We start from the raw sequence: 13,446 nt of genomic DNA on the forward strand, positions 1-13,446 counted from the left end.
GGGTGGGGGGAGGGGAGAGATGGGGAGAAAATTTGGAACTCAAAATTTTGTGGAAATGAATGTTGAAAACAAAATAAATGAATAAATTTTTAAAAAGAAAAAAGAAAACATCCAGCAATATACAATTTTATTGTGTTTCATAGATTGTAGAATATTTCAGATACATTATTTTAGTTGATTCTCTCTAAAGCCCTCTGAAGTAGATATTAATAGCCCTGTTTTATAGATTATAAAACTAGTATACAGAAAAGCAGAAAGCAAGAGAGCCAAGACCAGGACTTAGGTCTTCTCATTCTTATCCAGTGCTCCTTGGGTGACACCATGTTTTCACTGGACCTATTGAAATCAACAAAATATATAAAGTGCTTTCCACATGTAAAAAGTAAGCATTGTAGCATGGGGCATGGAGAGTGAGCCTCAGAGTCAGAAAAGCTCCCCCATTCTCGACATATATTGACCATGTGACCACAGACAAGTCACTTGCCTCTCAGTTTCCAGATTTCCGGACAACACTCTAAGGCTATAAATTGAATAAAGTATAGAAGAGTTGCTGATCTACATTGGTAGAAAGAGCTTCTCAGTCCAAAGTCAAATATACTGTCCTGGTGCAGAGGAACCAGGTTAAAATGTAGTTGGGAAAAATGGAACAAAATAAATAAAAATACCAGAAAATATAGATAACATATTTCAACATAGATAATATATTTTAAAATATATAAATGTGTGCCCTGTAGGAATCTTTGTGTAGGGATTAGTAGCCCCAAATTCTGTTTGAATTTGATGCTACTAACCTACAAAAGTAAAATTATAAACTTAGCCAATATATTTCAGGGACTAGGGAGGAAAGCAGGTGCCCCAACACAAGAGGAGTTAACAGATGTATGTGTATACACACATATGTATTCATACATGTAGGTATACATGTAAGTTTATGTACACATATAACATATATATACATTTAAACATGTGCAGTTTTATACAATATGAATGAAAAATATATTCATAGATACATGAATATATATAATATACTTACTTCTTTATATAACATTTATATCATATATTATATAATATAAATATATACATATATTTATATAATATTCTTTGCTTCTTCGTCTCTGTCTCTGGATCTGTGCCTGTTTCTCTGTCTCTGGATCTGTGCCTGTCTCCCTGTCTCTGACTCTTTCTCTCTCAAAGTATTCATTTGAAATACCCAGAGAGACATAACACAATCCTTGCCCTATGAAGTTTACAATCTAAAATTGGAAAATTATGTTTATACAAACATAGATCACTATGATGTAAAGAGACTGTGATAAATGGAAAGGAAAGGTCTTGAGAAATATATACTAGGTGGTGACTGAGTGAAAGGGCAGGGTCACAAATGAAGAATCTGGGGGAGTTCTCTTAGAGGGAACTTCATTCAATTTAACAAACTTAGCTAATTCAACAAAGCTTATAAAAATTTACTAAGGGTCTCCCATGTAAAATGTCCTGTGCTAGATGTTGGGGTCACACAGATACAAACAGGACAGCAATTTCCTCCAATATGTTTGAATTGATGTTCTACTGATTCATCCAGTATATCCTTACACGAGGCCACTATGGAACTGAGATATGACTTCTGTATACTTATGTAAGGGTATCATCTGTATACTCAGTGCCAGTCTCCACTCCATTGACCAGTGTCAGAATACCATATGATACTTTTATTTTTTAAACATATTTCCACATTAGTCATGTTGTGAAAGAAGAATCAAAACAAAAGGGAAAACCACAAGAAAGAAAAGAGAAAATAGTATAGTTTGATCTGCATTCAAACTCCATAGTTCTTTCTCTGGATGTGGATAACATTTACCATCATGAGTCTTTTTTAATTGTCTTAGATCGTTGTGCTGCTGAGAAGAGCTAAGTTTATCAAAGTTGATTATTATACACTGTTTCCGTTACTGTGTACAATGTTCTGGTTCTGCTTACTTCACTCAGTGTCAATTCACATAAGTCTTTTCAGGTTTTTCTGAAATCTGCCTGGTCATCTTTTCTTTTAGCACAATGGTATTCCATTACACTCTTATACCACAACTTGTTCAACCATTGCCCAAATGATGGGTATCCCCTCAAATTTCAGTGCTTTGCCACCACAAAAAAGAGCTGCTACAAATATTTTTTTTCATTTCTATTTTTTCATGATCTCTTTGGGATACAGACCTAGTAGTGGTATTGCTGGATCAAAGGTTTTGTACAGTTTTATAGCCCTTTGGACGTAGTTCCAAATTGCCCTGCAGAATGGTTGTGATCAATTCACAATATGAAATACTTTTAAAAGCTGCCTCTTGTAGAATGGAGCAACTTTTCCTCACATAAAGGAAGTACACAAGTAAGAGTTTTTACAGTAAAAGGGAAAAAGGAAAAAGGGAGGTGGTAGGCAATGCTTGAACCTTACTTTCATCAGAATTGGTTCAAAGAGGGAACTACATATATATCTATCATATATATCTATACATATATATCTATCTATAGTTATATATTTGGCACAATTGGGACAGCAAGACACACACAGAGGTGAACTGTAGGGTTGGAGCAGAGTCTATTATTGTTCAACTGAAGTGAAGAAAGCAAGGGTGACAATAAAGTAAAAACAAAAATATGCCTAATTCAAAGAGGTAATAAGGGAAACTACATTTTGCTAAATGTACCATAGACAAAGAAGTAATGTTAAAAAATTTTACAGCAAGTTTCTCTGATAAGGCCTTATTTCTCCTTATAGGGAACTGAGTCAAATAAATAAAAATAAGAGTAATTCCCCAATTGATAAATGGTCAAAGGATATGAACAGGAAGTTTTCAGAAGAAGAAATCAAAACTGTCTATAGTCATATAAAAAAAAGTGCTCTAAATCATTATTGATTATAGAAATCCTAATTAAAACAACTTTGAGGTACCACCTCACATCTATCAAAAATGACAAATGGTGGAGGAATGAAAGAAAATGGTACATTAATGATTTAAAAAAAATTTTTATAGTAAATTTATGGAATAAAACAAGCATTTCCATAACAGTGCAATAAAAAGGTGATTACATATGAAACTGCAAATCTACTATGCACAACTTGCAATTCCTATTAAATATACAATAAAATTATCATGTAAATTTCTTTTTCTCTTCCCTCACCCTGACCCTAGAGATGACTACTATTAGATACATAGCCATATATAAATGTAAAATTATTCTGTACATTCTTAGTTCTTTCTCTGGATACAGATAGCATCTTTATCATATGTCTTTTAGAGTTAATTTGGGTATTTATAATAGACAAAATGACTTATTTACACAAAGTCATTCTTAAAACAATATTGCTTTTGCTGCATACAATGTTCTCTTGGTTCTGCTTATTTCAGTCTACATTATTTTGTATAGGTCTTTCTACGTTTTTTTCTAAAATCATTGAACTCTTCATTTCTTATAACTCAATAGTATTCCATCACAACCATATACCATAACTTATTCATTCCACAATTGATGGGCCTCCTTACACCACAAAGAGAGCTGCTACAAACATTTTAGAACATATAGGTTCTTTTCCTTTTTCCCTAATTATCTTTGGAAATAGACCAAGTAGTGGTATTGCTGGGTCAGAGGGAATAGATAGTTTAGTAACTCTTTGGATATAATTCCAAAATGGTTGGATCATTTCATAATTCCACCAACAATGAATTAATGTCCCAATTTTTACATATCCTCTCCAACATTTGTCACTTTTCCCCTCTATCATTTTGGCCAATCTGGTAAGTGCAAAATGATATTTCAAGGTTGTTTTAATCTTCACTTTTCTAATTAGTAATGATTTAGAGCATTTTAATGACTAACTGGGCATGGACCAGTATCTCATACCATTTACCAAAATAAAATCAAAATGTATACGTCACCTAAATATAAAGAGATTTCACAAGAAAATTAGAACATAGAATATATTACTTATCAGACTTATGAATAGGTGAACAATTTATGATTAAACAAGAAATAGAGAACAAAATTGGGTATAAAATAGATAATTTCAATTACATTAAATTAAAAAGGGTTTGTAACACATAAAACAAATATAGCCAAAATTAGAAGGAAAGCAGAAAATTGGGAAAAAAATTATAGACAATTTATCAGATAAAGGTTTCATATTTAAAATATATAAAGGACTTTGTCAAACCTGTAAGAATGCAAATCATTCCCCAATTGATAAATGGCCAAAGAATATGAACAGACAGTTTTCCAATGAAGAAATAAAAACATTAATGAATTGTTGATGGAGTAGTGAACTGCTCCAACCATTCTGGAGAAGAATGTGGAAATGTCCAAAGGACTATAAAACTGTGCATACTCTTTGACCCAGTAATACCACCACTAGGTGTCTATCCCAAAGAGATGAAAGAAAAAGGAAAAGGACCTATATCTACACAAATATTTATAGTAGATCTTTTTGTGGTAGCAAAGAATTGGAAATTTAGAGAATGTTCATCAATTGGGGAATGGCTGAACAAGTTGTGGCATATGATTGTGAAGGAATACTCTGTGCTATAAGAAATGATGATGGGGGAGGGGTCAGGAAAACATGGTAAGACCTGTATGAATTGATGCACAGTGAAGTAAGAAGAACCAGGAGATCATTGTGCACAGTAAGAACAACGTTGTAATGATGATCAACTGTAAAAGACTTGGCTACTCCGATCATTTCAATGATTCAAGAGAATTCCAAAGGACTCATAAAAAAATGCTATCTGCCTCCATGGAGAGAATTGATGAACTTTGAGTGTAAATTGAAGTATAATTTATCTTTTTTTTTTTAGTTTTTGAGATATGGCTAATATGGAAAAATGTTTTACATGATTTCACATATAATAATTGATATATTATTTGCCTTCTCAACGGGTGGGGCAGAGGGAAAGAATTTGGAACTCAAAATTTGGAAAGAATGTTAAAAATAAATAAATAAAATTTAAGAAAAGTTGCCTCTGTCAGGCTTTACATTGAATCCGTACACACTCAAACCTTTCTTAAATATTTTAAGCAGAGATAGGCAATTGGCTCTTAATACATAGTTATGCAACTGGAGAAGCCTTTAGGGGGTCATATACAATCCACTTTTTCTTTGCTCTTTTGTTAAAACTCTTTTGCAAAGCAGTCAATAAAAGTAGGGGCTATGTGAAAATTCTTAGGTAGTGATGTAATTTGCTCTTCAAATTGAACCGTGTTTTATGGTCTTTCACTGGAGAATAGATTTGACAATATGATGCTGCTTTTCCTCCAAATTCAGTTGACTTCTTTGGGCATAAGTTCCAGGTGAAGGAGCCTATTCTCACCAGCCATCTGTCTGTCTCACTGAGATGATGTGAGGAGCTATGAAACCTACTCCAAGATTCTTTCAGAAATGTTCTGTCTCAATTAGAGGTGATCTTGTAATTAGAATAAATATGATTATTTGCACTGATGGAAGCAGTCCTACAATATTGGAATTAGAAGGGATGTTAGAGTTTATCTAATCTTACACCCTTTTTTTTCGGATAAATTGAAAATCAGGGGTGAAGTACCTTGCTTAACTTAGTAGGAAGACCATAACTAGAATCCAGATATACCACCAGCTTAGCCTTAGGATGCATTATATAATTTTAAAGGACTACAGATTTATATAATTATTTTTTTTACTTAGGCTGTCATCAAATGAGTTTGTCTTCCCTGAACTTTCCCAGTTTCAGGGAAGAAAGGGGAAGCAGCTGGTAATGGGCTTTGTCAAAGCAATCTGGAATTATTCAGATCAAAATCTGATTCCTTTTGGCACATAATCAATTCTTAATAAATGTTTTTTCATTCATTTATCCATTGCAAGACTTACAAAACAGAGCTTCTGTACACATTATCTTTAAAATGAGATATGAGATGAAAATAGGACAAGAACATATTTCTGAGTATAAAAATAGGTAATATTTCAGTTAATTAAATAAAAGGAATAATCATGTCAGACATTACCCCGTCAGTTTAACTTCAGTATCTGAAATAACTTTGTTTCTGGTTTTTGAGGTGATCTGCAAAAAGAAACCCTGAATGTTACCTATTATTTCCATGTGACTATTTGCTATTTCTTTTTTCTCCCCGCTTTCTGCAGCTATATGAAGCTTACAATGTAAATATTAATTATTATTGAATTATCTGAAGTATATTCTTTCTCTCCTTCTTTTTCTCTCCATACATATATCTACACATTTGCTTTTTTTCTCAATCAACTGTTTCCATTAATATTGTGAAAATAATATCCAAAGTTTGAAATATATGCCCCCATGCCTGGGGTGTTGCCCCTGTTTTCAAGGAGAGATATACATTTGAGCACCTGTACTCATGTGCAAAGATGAAAAAGGAGGCAAAGTTGAGATCCCTGAGCAAAGATCAGATTCCGTATTGATTCTGGAAACATCCTAAATGATTAGAGTGATATTTGAGTGTGTCCATTGCCTAGCACCTAAGGTGGAATTACCTTGCATTGCATCACATTTCAGCACATTTCTTTCTGTAGGAAGGAGAAACACTTTGACAGCCAGCCCAGATTTCCCAGTATCATAGAATTTTAGAGCTAGAAGTGAACTTAGTGATTTGTACAAATCGATCAAAATAGAATTTGTTGGACAAACCATCAGCACTGGAGGCCAATGTTCAACTGCTGCTCTCAGGTCAGTCAAGGATAGAGTTCACTGAATTTTTCCTTATTCAATTCTTTGAGACTATGTAGCTCAATGGAAAGAGTGCTGTACAGGTAGCCCAGGACTTTTGTTCTAGTCTTGATACAACCACTGACAAATTGTGCGACCTTGGGCAAATAATTTAACTGCTCACCCAGTGCCTCAGTTACTTCAAATCTAAAATGTAGGAGTTGAACTACAACAGAGATTCTTAACTTTTTCTGTATCATGGACCCCTTTGGCATCTTGTTGAAGTCTATGGACCTCTTCTTAATGTTTTTAAATTCATAAAAAAAAATTCATGGAATTGTAAATGAGACTGATAATATAAAAATATTATTTTCAAAGTATTTTTCTAAAAAAGTTCATGACCCTCTGGTTAAGAATCTCTAGTGTCATAGATCTGTAAGCATCCTTTCACTCAGGGATATTTGTTATGCTTTTTCTATTTAAACAAAGCACATTACACCAATGAAGTTTTAACTCCTTGCTTTGAGTTTCTTTTAATGGCGCATTGTGTTTCTCTATCAGTATAATGCAAAGAAAACAGAACAATATCTTTGTTTGTTTAGTTGATCTTAACTGGTTGCTCTCCCAAGTTATTGAAATTTGTATGATTTATTTCACACTCTTTGAACCTGTGGGTCTATTGTTAATTTATTTAGATTTGTGTTACAATTAGAGTTGTAAAGCTATACACAGTTGCACTGCAAATTGGCTGTGTGCTCCCCTGGAGGAGAGATTTCAAGCCCTACCAAAGGAAAATAAAATCGTTGTGTATGGAGGAGGAACACAGGAAAGGAGAGAACTTAACAGCAAGCTCACTGGAGGTCAAGCAAGAGCTTAGAACTAAAAAATCTGCTTGACAAAATTACTTGTTTCCTGGCTTCTATAGCATATAATAAACAAAAAACTCTCTTCCCCTTGTAAGATTCCTTTACCCTTTTCTCTTACCTTCATATTGATTACTTTCTGTGGTCTGCTTGTGCCCTGTCCTTTCCATAGGATAGTAGGTCTATTTTAGCTGGAAGAAACCTCAGAGGTCATCTTTTCAACTCTTCTTTTACAGAGGAGGAACTTGAGGTCAGTTACTCACTCAATACACATTTATTAAGAGCCTACTATGTGCCAGACACTGTACAAAGCACTGGGAATACAAAGAAAGGTAAAAGATCCTGTCCTCAAGAAGCTCAATCTAACGAAGGACCACACATGCAAAGGACTATGTACAAATGAGTCATATATAAGATGAATAGAAAATAAGAAACAGAGGGAAGGCATTAGAATTATGAAAGATCAGTTATTTTAAAAGGAGATTTCTCTGTCTGTTTCTTTATGGAAATGTATAGAAATGTGGATGATTTGTGTGGGTTTATTTCTTATCTTGCAATTTTACTGAAATTTATTCTTTCAATTTGTTTTTTGGTTGACTCCAGGCTTCTGAAAATAAACCATCATATCATCTGCAAAAAGTGACAGTTTTTTTCTTTTTGCCTATACTTATAACTTCAGTTTCTTTGTCTTGTCTTAGTGTTGTTGCTGGCATTTATAATACAATATTAACTCTTATGAAGATGATGGACATCCTTGTTTTACTACTGGTTTTATTGGAAAGACTTTTAGCTTGCCCCCATTATAGATAATACTGGTTCTTGATTTTAGATAGATACTACTTATCACTTTGGGGAAAATCCTGTTTATTTTCATGCTTCCTAGGCTTTTGGGTTGGTTTTTCTTTTTTTTTTAACAAGAATAGCTGTGGTATTTTTTCAAAAGCTTCTTCTGCAGCTATTGAAATAATCATATGATTCTTTTTGTTGGTTTCATTATTAAAATGTTCAGTTATGTTTATAGTTTTCCTAATATTGAACCACCCTGAATTCTGCATATAAATCCCACCTTGTTATAGGGTATGATTTTTTAAATATATATTGTTGTAATTTCTTTGCTGGTATTTTATTTAAAATTTTTTCATCAATATTTATTAGGGAAATTGATCTATAGTTTTCTTTCTCAATTTTGATTCTCCTTCCTTTAGATATCGAGACCATACTTGTTTCAGAGAAGGGATTTGGTAGGACTTTTTTTTTTTTACCTATTTTTTCAAACAGTTTATGTAGTATTGGAATTAATTGTTCCTTAAATGTTAGAATTAACTTGCAACTCCATTTGATCCTGGGGTTGTTTGTTTGTTTTTTAAATTAGGGACTTCATGTATGACTTGTTCATTTTTTTTCATTGTAAGGAGTAATTAAATAATCTATTTCTTCTTCTATTAATCTGGCAGTTTATATTTTTTTAAACATTCCTCTATTTCATTTAGATGATCAGTTTTATTGGCATATTGTTTAGAGAAAAACTCCTTTCTTATTCATTGGATATGAATTCATCTTTATAATTAAAAAAACCCAATTATCTAATGGCTTATGTATCTTGATTTTTTTAAAAAGAACTATTTTATTACTTTAATTTTTTTACTTTCAATTTTGTTTGTTTTGATTTTTCAAGATTTCTGTTCTAGTGCTTAATTTATTCATTTTTTAGTTTTTTTAGTTGCATGTTCAGTTAATTGATCTTGTCTTTTTCTCTTTTGTTGACATAAGCATTCAGATATAAATTTTGCCTTAAATACTCTTTTGGCCTCATCCAAAAAATGTTTGGTAGGTTGTCTCATTGCTGTCATTATCTTTAATGAAATTATTGATTGTTAGTATGAGTTGTTCTTTGATCTACCCATTCTTTGAATTGAGTTGTTTAGTTTCCAATTAATTTTTAATCCTTGCTTCAAAGACTCTTTATTGCATGTGATTTTTATTACATTATGGTTCATAAAAGATTGCTTTAATGTATTTGATTTTTTTGCATTTATTTGTGAGTTTCTAATGCCCTAATTCATGGCCAATTTTTATGAAAGTGCAATACGTGGTTGAGAACTAGACATATTCTTTTTCATTCCATTCAGTATATTCTAGAGGTCTATCATATCTAACTTTCCTAAAATTCTATTTATCTCTTTAGCTTCTTTCTCTTTTATTATATGGTTAGATGTCTCTAGGTCTGAGAGGGGCTACATTGAACTTCTCTAGTATTATAGTTTTGCTGTCTATTATTTGCCACTAATTTGGATGCTATGCCATTTGGTTCATGTATATTTAGCATTGATATTTCATTGTCTGGGTTACTTTTAGCAAAATGTAGTTTCCATGATTATCTCTTTTAATTAAGTCTATTTTTGCTTTTGCTTTGTCTGAGACAATGATTTCTACCCTACCTTTTTCACTTTACCTGAAGCATAATAGATTCTGCTTCAGTCTCTTACTGAACTCTGTGTTTTGTTTCAAGTGTGTTTCTTGTGAATGACATGAATTCTAGTTTCTAATCCATTCTGTTATCCTCTTCAGTTTTATAGGTGAGTCCATCCCATTCACACTCACAGTTATGATTGAGAACTGTGTATTTCCCTCCATCTTATTCTCTGTTACCTTCTCTTTTTCCCCCTTACCCTTTTAAAAAGTCTGTTTTGTTTCTGACTATGGTTTTCCTTAATCTATCCTCCCTCTTATTCTTCTTTTCCCATAACCCATTTCCCTTCTAGTTTCCTATTGGGCAAGAAATATTTCTACACCTCTTTTTTGTTCCTGGATATCAGGTAGTCCAAACATTTTAAAAATATCTCTCTTCAATCTGTTTTTCAGGTTATTTTTCCTATGAGATATCCCACATTTTCTTCTATTTTTTCAGACTTTTGACTTTTTAAAATTATTTCTTGCTGTCTCATAGAGTCATTAGTTTCCATTTGGCCAATTCTAATTATCAAGGAGTTACTTTCTTCAGTAATTTTTTGTAGCTCTTTTTTCAACCTATTAATTTTCTTCTTCTATTTCCTATATTGTTTTCATAGATCTTAGTGATTTTAAAAATCATTTTCAGCTGTGTTTAAAAATTTTGGCTTTGACTCTTCTAAGAATTTTTGTTGAATTTGTTTCTGAGCTGTGTTTTTCTTTGAGTCTTTGCTTGTAAATATTTGTAAGTCATTCTCATTTTCTATAGTATCTCTTTATAGTGAGGTTTTTGGTTGTTGTTATCGTTTGCTCATTCTTCCAGTCTGCTTCTTGGCTTTAAAATTTATGTTAGTCTGTGACTATAATAAATATGCTTTGCATGACTGCACATGTATAACCTACGTGGAATTACTTCCCTTCTCAATAGGGGGTGGAGTGGGTAGGGAGGAAGGGAGAGAATTTGGAGTTCAAAGTATTAAAAACAAACATTAAAAAATGTTTTTACATGTAATTGGGGAAAAATAAAATACTGAATAAAAGCTTAAAAATTAAAATTAAAAGTTATGTTAGTCTGGTGGAAGATGGGTAAGGGAATAAATCATTTAGATTAGAATCCCTTAGGACATCACATACTTAACCCAGGAGCATAGTCTCCTGTCAGGACCTTTTGGTCCTATGATTTGTAAATCTCAGGCAAGTTCCAGAAGACCAGTAGAACACTAAATGGTGCTGATAACTTTGAGATGACTTAGATATGTTAACTTTAAAGTTTTACTAACAACTTTGAAATGATTTCAAATGTTAAAACACTAACCTCTAGGAGGCACGGATTAGTCTGTTCTGCCCCCCTACCCAAGACTTCTGTAAAAATGAGATTTCTAGCCAACTGAATACTCTTTCATTTCCTTTGGGTCCATGCAGCCTAGAGTTCTTAACTCTAATCCAGTTACGTGAGTGATACTCTTTGCCTCTCCCCCTCCCATGTTCTTCTCCACCACTATCTGTCTTCCTTCATCAGCTCATGCTCTTTCTCGGCACTGTCTGCTTCTGTACCCTTTCCCCACTTGTCTCTGAACTTTCTGTGCTGTTTGCCTTCACTTCTTCTATGCCTGATTGAAGGGTTATTGCTGCCCAGTTTTCTGCCATCATCTTGGTTTTTCCTGAGTACCCAAAGAACTGGGCATGCCTTGCCCCATTTCATAATTTCATGAATTATCAATTCAACTGTATTACATCACAGAGTGAAGGGTTCTTTCTAAGCTTCAAGGATTTACAATCTAAATTGTTCTCATGTCATTCACAGAGACCTGACTTTAATGCCAACCTGTGGATATCATAGCAATATACCATTCCAGAGGAAAATGATTGATATTTGTTGATGATGGTAATTATGGATTGGGAGGAAACTGTGGTGAAACTGAGTCTCTATATACAATCGCCTTGAACTTTGGGGCTGAATATATCGCTCATTTCAGTCAACATGGTCATACAAAGGGACACAATCTTTGGGAGAAGATTTTAAAGTAAAAACCAAAAAGAAAGGCTATGTCAGAAACACCTACTGGAGAGATCCGTGGAGGTGGAATTAACTACTAGTTGTTTGATTTAGGCTTTGTTAAGTACGAAGTAGAACAATATTTTATTTTTAGCCTCACCAATAAAAGAACAAAAGAGGATTGCCTGTATCTCTGTCTTCAAATTCACATGCAAAGAAAAGAACTGGAGAAATTATGTAGTTAGTTCATTTTTAAAAAAAAAGTCATGCTGAAATAATCAGATAAATCATATCCAAAAAAGGTTTCCATTTATTTAATTATCTTTCTGGATGATTATCTAAATTCGCTTTTCACCCATGCTGCCTTTGTATCGTCAGATGTTAGGGTGATGACTAGTACATAGTAGGTGCTGAATAAATGATTGGTTGATTAATGTGTAGACAATGTGAAGAAGGAAAGCCTTCATTTCATTTATAGTTTTCATATATTTACCCTGTCACTGATATGATTTCAGTCTCAAAAATCCAAATGTTATTCAATTATTGTTTTTGTTTCAAGGGTGAATCATGAAATCATTTATTTAGAGGTGGAAGGAAACTTATATGTCTTCTTATCCAACCCCTTCATTTTAAAGGTTAATGGGCTCTGCTGAAGGTCATATAAGCAGTAACTGGCAGAGCCAAGATTTGAACTGAAGTTTTCCCACTCAAAAGCCAGAACTTTTTCTATAAAACTGCTTCAAAAAAAATAGAGGGAATGGTATTTGTGTGTGTGTGCATACACACACACATGTATAGACACAATCTATAAAATATAAATGATAAATTACATATATGTTTGCATACTATTATGTATTGCATACAAATTATGTATTGTAATACTGCATAAAACTTACATGCAGACAATATAAATTATATACATTTCTACACATAAATATGTATACATATACTTAACTTAATATCTACATTATATATGTTTTATATATGTATATAAATTAAAGTAAATAGAACTATAATGTGTAATGTATACTTAGAGACAATGAAATCCTGGTCTGTTTCAGATACTTTCTAAATAGATTGTTATAAATTATTTATTTGAAATGGTATTCACATATATCAATTTACATAATGGAATATAAAATCCAAATCCTATTTTGGGGGGAATTTTTTACAATACCTCTTTTCCCCTTAGGCTTCCCCTAAGGGTTTGTATCATTGACATTAAGGGAGAAAATGAAGTTAGTGACCTAGAACTTGGAAGTCCTGCATTCTATTCCAGGCTCTTATGCTGACTTGTTCTAACTTAATAGAATTTGCTGTGTTTCCATTTTATCCCCTTCTCCTTCTTTATAAAAACTGGGAAAGCCTTGATTTTTTTTCCAAGATATCTTAAATCTCTGAGATTATGTGGGCTACTGAAGGGTTAGAGGCTGCAGTCTCTGATTTAGGGAGG

The sequence above is a fragment of the Notamacropus eugenii genome, chromosome 3 (genome assembly GCF_028372415.1).
Source record: "Notamacropus eugenii isolate mMacEug1 chromosome 3, mMacEug1.pri_v2, whole genome shotgun sequence".
NCBI classification, from domain to species: Eukaryota; Metazoa; Chordata; class Mammalia; order Diprotodontia; family Macropodidae; genus Notamacropus; species Notamacropus eugenii.